Source organism: Parasteatoda tepidariorum, chromosome 4 (genome assembly GCF_043381705.1).
Source record: "Parasteatoda tepidariorum isolate YZ-2023 chromosome 4, CAS_Ptep_4.0, whole genome shotgun sequence".
In the NCBI taxonomy this organism is placed as follows: domain Eukaryota; kingdom Metazoa; phylum Arthropoda; class Arachnida; order Araneae; family Theridiidae; genus Parasteatoda; species Parasteatoda tepidariorum.
Window position 1 is genome coordinate 76214571 of NC_092207.1, and position 7628 is coordinate 76222198.

Sequence of the window (7628 nt, forward strand, 5' to 3'; positions counted from 1 at the left end):
CTAAAGAAAAGCATCACGGAAATTTTAAAAAATAACTTTATTAAATAAAAAGGAAAAATATTAAGAAAGGGAAAATATCGTAGTACATTCCTATATTCGCGATCGCAACACTCGAATACGCCATCTGGGGAGAGACCGGTTTCATGCCTTTAGCCCTTCCCTCTCCTTCTCTTTTCAGTTGTATAGGAATGTACTACGATAATTTCCCTTTTCTTAATATTTTTCCCTTTTACTTAATAAAAATATTTTTTAAAATTTCTATGATACTTTTCTTTAGAACTATGTTTAATGTAGTTTTCAGTTCCATATAATTTTTTAAGTTAAAAGATTATAATCTATGTGAAAATCGAGAGAGAAACTAACGTACTTCCTTCCTCTATGACTTTCTACACTCTAATGGGGAATGAATGTGAAGTGTTGCCATAGGAAAAGAGTTCTGCTCTACGCCACCTGCAGCCCATTTCGATCGCCAATATACAACTGAAAAGAGGATGAGAGGGAAGGGCCAAAGGCATGAAACCGGTCTCTTCCCAGATGGCGTATTCGAGCGTTGCGATCGCCAATTGCGATGTGTTAAAACATACTACATTCAATTTTCCATCTAAACGAAACAAAGGAGGGAAGAGGAGATTCTAAACATGGAACCGGTATTCGTGTAAAACTCCGGCAACCAAATTTGTCACTTCAACATAATTAATAGTTAAAACAGTTTATTAATAATTGGAGTAAAAGTTATCTTTGGAATTGAAATCAAAAATAAATATTTATAGACATTAAAATTTGAACAAAAAAAAGCAACTATAAGTATTGAGAATGGTTATTCAGAGAGAAACGCAAGTTCCATTTTTATCGTTGAAACCAAATTAATTAACTTTAAATAGGCAACTCGTGAATGGTGGAGCCTCATAAATGTTTCGTTTTCAAAAATAAATAGTTGCTCTTTCTTTATAGAGAGATGAAACGTTAAACTTGTTCTATTATTCAATCACAGAAACATATAACATTTCCCCTTGTTCGTTAAGGAGAAAGAAGCTCTCAGTCCCTATTCAGGTGTGCAGAGCAGCTATCTTTGAGCTTAAACAAAAATGGGGCAGATATTTATGCTTTAGCTAAAAATTTAGATAACAGTTTATGTTGAATTACATTTAAAAAAAAAATATTAAAAAAACACGCATTGATTATTGATATGATTCTCAGTGTTAATTTAAATTTCCATTTTGTTTTTTAAAAAAACCACAAAAACATTGAAAAAATAATTTTGAACAGGTACTATAACTTATTTTTTTTTAATGTTTTACTTGAAATAATTAGCGCTTCACGCTCTCATGCCACAGGTCCTGGGTTCGATTCTCGAACCAGGAAGTGTTGACTCAGTCTTCCATCCCTTCATTGGGTCGATAAAATGAGACTCAAGTTTTCTTCTGAACTAAAAGCTGAGGGTTCTGCGTTCGGCTGACCACCTAACAAGAGCACCTGCTCCTGCACCCCACAGCCCAAGGTCAAGGAAACTGAGTTGGGCTCAGTAGGTCTTGGCCTTCTATGTCTGGTCTATCTTGCCATTGAATTTAGTTTGGTTCATTTAAAATAATAATTCTTTGCAGTAATGTACAACAATAATTTATAGGCTAGACAATTAAAATTTAGCAGCATAAATTGAATTACTTCAGTAGACAGCAGCTCCAAAACTTTGAAATCCAAAATTACAAAGACAAATAGAAAATACATTTTAATTTTTTTTTATTTTAAAAAAGTAATAGAGCTTAATTACAAATAGGACAATATATTTAATTAATTTATTCATACAAATATTTTTTATTTGTTATATTTCAATTTAACTAGTTTCTTTTTTAAAAAAATATGATATAAATTACTTAATCAATCATCAATTACTAAATCAGCTGATGTTGTCGAATTTCTTTTTACTTAAGTTTCCTTATTGTAATTTTATTGTAACTTCCATAATTTTTCTTTCTATTTACAACAAAACAGTTCTAAATACTTTTATTTGCATACTTAATTTCACTTTTCTTACTTAAAAGTGAAATTTAAATATATAAGGAGCTTATAGATCGATTAAATAATTATTAACAAAACTTACACATCGAATTACTTAAAACAATTTTAAAAATTTCCATACTGAGTTTTTGTTTCCCCCCCAACTACTGTTCCTAGAAACAACTATAAGGGAATAAAATGTCATAATCACAGTTTGCAAATAGAAAAGAAAGTTTTGTTCATAAAAAATTAACTTCTAAAACTTTTTTAAAAAAATAAAATTTTATAACTTTTATAAAAGTGCAGTGCAAGTCAACTTAACAATCTTCAGCTTATGTAAAAATTAAAAATTAGATATCACTATTGTGACCTTTTATTAATTTGAATGTGGATTATTTTAAGTGGCTGCAATTCTGCTAAAAAATTTCTATTTATACCAAAGTTCGATATTTAATTCAATGATATCCCCGCAATTTTGGTTAGCTAAAAGTTTTCCACAGGAAAACTGATTGCTTTCCGAACTTATGAAAAAAATTAATATGTAATGCCACTTTAAATAGATAAAATTTTAGTAAATGAGCAAACAATTCGTTTTAATTTATTGTAGAATTGTGGGGAAAATAAAAGAGTTAGTTTGTTAGATGCTAGTAGAATACTAAGCAAAGCATGCAAACACGGAAAAAAGTAGTCTACACTACAATTCCAAACTCAATCCATAAATCAAAATTTTAGCATTCAAAAAATCTTAGTAAATGTCCTATATTGTCTTCCATCTGAGCAATGGAATGAATTTTCTTTTATTATGATGAGTACAATTTTTAATTATGATGAGTATGTGAAAATCACTGAAAATATTATTTATGAAGTTATTGGAAATACAATCAAACCTCGCTATAGTGAACCTTCAAGGGACCGACATTTTGGTTCACTATAATCAGATAATTTTTCCTGAATTTCTGTTATTCCGCTCTTTAAACCTGTCTAAGCTGTTATATTTTAGCACATAAAAGTAGTCTCATAAAATCGCTTAGCAAATTCATCAACATTTGTTTAAATACTATGAGATTGCGGCTTCTTCTAATGCTGAACCACTTCAGTAATGCTTCTTCAACATCCTTGTGATCTGCTTTTCGCAACTTTCTTCTGGCATCTAAATTTTTTTCATGAGCAGAAATTATTAATTGCCTATTTTTTCAAATGTTACAAACGGTAGATTTGGATAGTTTATATTCTCTGGAAAAATCAGCTTGATTGCATCCATTTTCAATTTTTCTGATTATGCCCATTTTATCATCAATGAAGAACGTTTCACGTTTACTGCTCATAGTTAAATTTGAGAAACTTGTTTGCAGGCTTTTTCAAACTGTACTGAGGGCAAAAGGAAGTTGAAATGAGGGCCTTATCAACACATATTAGTGTCCAACCCTTTGACCAATAATGACTCATTCCCTATGACAAAAAATGCGTATTGATCCCACTGACACCTTACATGTGCATCATCATCTGCCTGGGTTGGACATCTGCTTTGTTTGTTTAGGGATGGGAAAGTGAGATAAAAGAAGCAAACAAGAAAAAATTCTTATCGCTACATTCCCCTCTATAGATGGTTTTGAAAATCGGTATATGCATTTAATTTGAAGCAGAAATTTCAAAATTATTAAAAAAAAAAATTTTTTTTAAATCTGTCGAAGACAGAAAAAAGTTCATTATATCCAACTTCCTCACTTTTTTGGTTCACTATATCCACAAAAAATAGCATTATACGTGTATAGCAAGGCACGGGACCGAGCATTTCGTTCACTATATCCGGGAGTTCACTATAAACCGTGTTCACTATAGCGGGGTTTGACTGCATTACTAAAAACCTTTCAGAGATAAAGACAATAGAAAAATTCTGGAATAATTCCATCTGCAATTCTTCAAAAACGTAAAAATTGATTTAAGCTCTTAGGAGGTTTATTGACTCTTAAACTTGTTAAAGAATGTCATATTCAGTAAGTATTCTACAGATAGGCTGATTACAAGAACATATTCATCATAATCAAAAGAAACTTTAACATAAAATCAAGCGTGAACTGAAAAAAAAAATTATAACTTTGTACAAAAAATAAATATGTTAAACAAATTATTTTTCGGTAAAAAAAATGAACGTAATTTACGTTATAGAATAAAAAGAATTAATAAAAAAGAAAAATTCCGCTGATAAAATTAAAAATATGTTACTTCATTTTATTTTTAAAAAAAAAAAATTAAAAAAAGACAAAGTGTGCAAAACTTCAAAAGCAGATCTTGTCTTTTAATTATAGAAACAATTGTTATCACTACACTTAGGAAAAATTAAGTAATTATTAATTTCTTAAAATTGAATTTTTTATGGCTTCCGAAGGTCAACTTTTTTCCCGTGGTCTTTCTCTTCTTAACTAAGGCTGTACATTATTATTAATAGAATTTTTTTAAATAAAATAAATCATAGTCAATGAAATAAAATATCAACAGAGATCAAAAGATCTCTGTTTATGACTTTTGCTAAACAAGCACTTAAAGCTGAACAAGTTTTATAAAAATAGTTATACAATGCTTGCATAACTATAGTAGAAAAATTATAATGTATGAAGTAACAAACAAGTTCTTTATTTGCAAAGTTTATGATAGCAGCAGCACCAAGAATGATTTTTTTTTTGTTAATTTTTGGCAAAACTAAACAATAGACGTTATAGTCTGTGTTTTTTGTTAAACTACAATAGCTTTTTTTCACAGAAGTTATAAAAAAATTTGGATAGAGCTTAACTAAAATCGCAACTTTACAACTCATCATAAAATAATATATCATATTGAAGAAATGTAAAGATATATGCAGAAAATTATCATACGAAAAAGCTTTCGAAACTTGTGTACCATATAGATATGATGAAAAAATTATTTGTTCTCCATGAGTGTGGCTTAAAAAAAAACTTTTTTTTGTGGGTTTTGAAATGCCGCTAACAATCTCGTTAGCAAAAAAAAAAAAAATCATTATTTAAATTTTGTTCAAAATATGTAGATTTTGAACACCAAAAGATATAAAAGGTATTCTTTAATCACCGTTCTTCATATATATTTCGAGAATGTATTTCTATAACAAGTTAAAAACAACTTAAATAATAGTAGTTGTTAGTCAATATTTAAGAGAAAAAAATCTGATGAATCAGCCATAATAGACCATTCTAAAGTGAAATTAAAATAGCCAAAACCAGTGCTCTTGTTGTATGAATTTAAACTGAAACTTTTAATAGAAAAGTCTTTAAATTCATTAAGAATGAAGCAATAGATATCGCTAATGAGTTAAAAATTGCATGTGTATCAAGTGAATTGCATCTTGCATTTTTTACTTCAATTTTTAGATTTTATTATAAGCATTTCTTTTGTGTCCTACACCATGCATATTACATTAATTTATGTACAAGAAGAATTATAAAATACACATGACATTTAGAGAATGAACTGGATAAATATTACAACAATGAACAGTTACGAACCTATTGTTACATACATATAAAAACTGTTTTATCGGCAAAAGATGTGAATATTACTTAGCTGTTTTATGGAAACTAGAAAAACATTTTTTTAGTAAAAATAATGAGACTTTTCAAAAGTATTCCGTTATCGATATTGCAAAAATAAAAATATTTAATAAACTGTATTTGTTTCTAAATATTGTAAAGAAAGATACTTTTCAATAACTAGCTTAAATTATCTTCAACAAAAACTAAATACCAAAAAAAATGTATTTTAATTAAAAATGTAACTATTTCTTAAGCAGTAATTACTGAATTTTTTAATGTAATAATTATAAAATAAAATTTTAATTAACAATATTAAAAAAAATTTTTGAAGTTAATGTTCATATAGATTTAAACATTTCATTGTTAAAATTATTTGAATTTACATTAAAACAAGTTTAAAAAGAAAATCCTACATAATAGTAACATGTTGTACAAAATAAATATAGTAAAACAATATGTCTCTCTTGAAACAAAAACATCAAAATAGTATAAAACATGTAATTATAAAGCAAACATTTTATAATAGCTGAAACTTTTATTTCACATAATAAAAAATATTTGTACAAGTACTTCAGAACAAGAAAAAATATAGACTTTAAAACAAAACAAGAAACCAACGAATGTATATAAAAAATATGACACTAAATAAATCTTGGTCCTATTAGCAGAAATGTGGAAGACAGTAGATTTTAATAACCTAAAAAAAGCAATACAACCAAATTTAAATTCAAAAAACATAATTTATTTGAAACATATATGCATAACTCAGAAATTCAAAAAATAATAAAATATGGAGTTTAAAAAAATGTATGTTGGTAATTGTGAAAATTTCCGTATATTTTCCTGTTATGCAACTTTTGTAATATCAGTGTAGAGAAATTCAGCTATACTTCACCTTTAAAGAAAATTTATTATTTGGCTAGCTATATCATTATTTCATCAAAAAAATTAAATACATATAATTATAATAGTTACAGAAGTTATAAATTAAAACTTTTATTTCTCTATTTTCCTTTTCTTTTTTTTTTTTGACAATTGAATCAAACTAAGAACATACATTCTCATATGTATTTAAAAATTAATTTTCATTGTAATATCTTTCATAGTTTAATTTTCATAGTTTCAAGTAACTAGACTGACTAAATAATATCATTCTAGCAATAGTCTTCTTAGTATAATAATGTTAATTTTCTTACATAACTTAAATAAAATAAATCAGTATATTCCTAACATCTAAATTACTTAAAAAATATTTATTCTAGAATAAAATTTTATTTTAGACCAAAGATTTATTCTACATCCTTCATGTTAATATATGAAGAATTACTTGAACCTTCTATCCTATTTTATTCCTATCTTTCATTATTAATTAACCAATAAACATTTTTGAATATTTTTTGCTTCATTTTATTCAATGAAATGTGCTTTATTGAACACAGTTGAAAAATTAAATCTTTTAGTACTTCAAAAATATGAATTTATACCAATTGAAAAAATCATGAAAAAGTTGAAATTGAAAAAGTTATAGAATGTCTTTAACCTTAAATTTGGTAACTAGGTTTCATAAGGCACATTTAAATAAATAAAAAAAATACTAAAAAATGTAAACTAGTTAGTTAATAAATAAGTAAATTGCTCTGATATAGTTCTTCAGGAGTTAACGTGGAGAGAATATAGCCTTATTTCTGCATGAAGGGGATCCTTAATATTGGATTTAAATTTGAAAATGCCTTGAAAAAAATATGCCAAAAAATAGAAATTATAAAAATCTAAAGAAATAACTGCACTTTTAAGCTTATTGCAAAGAAAATTATTTCTTTTTCAATAAAATACAATGTAACCAAAATAAAATAAAAAGACATAATTACTATTTTTCAATCAATTATTCAGTTTATACCAAAATTAATTCAATGCAAAATACTTGTGATTAAAATACTGATACAGTCACGGAAAAAGTTTGAAATTACGACCTACAGTATTTTCAATTGAAATGGCATGCTTAATATAAAATTTTCAATTAAAATTAAATGGTTTGTAAAAAGATTTGTGTGTGTACACACACACACACACACATATATATATATATATATA

At 26.7% G+C, this 7628-nt stretch overlaps 1 protein-coding gene across 1 annotated transcript in view; it reads right to left on the reverse strand.

Moving 5' to 3' along the window:
* Window positions 1-6052: 6052 nt before the first annotated feature.
* The window catches only part of LOC122272730 (succinate-semialdehyde dehydrogenase, mitochondrial), a 13140-nt gene continuing 11564 nt past the window's right edge, over window positions 6053-7628 (reverse strand). The window contains exon 7 of the mRNA XM_071180386.1: window positions 6053-6234. The gene's annotated coding sequence lies outside the window, so the exon portion shown is untranslated. The remainder of the gene's footprint in view (window positions 6235-7628) is intronic.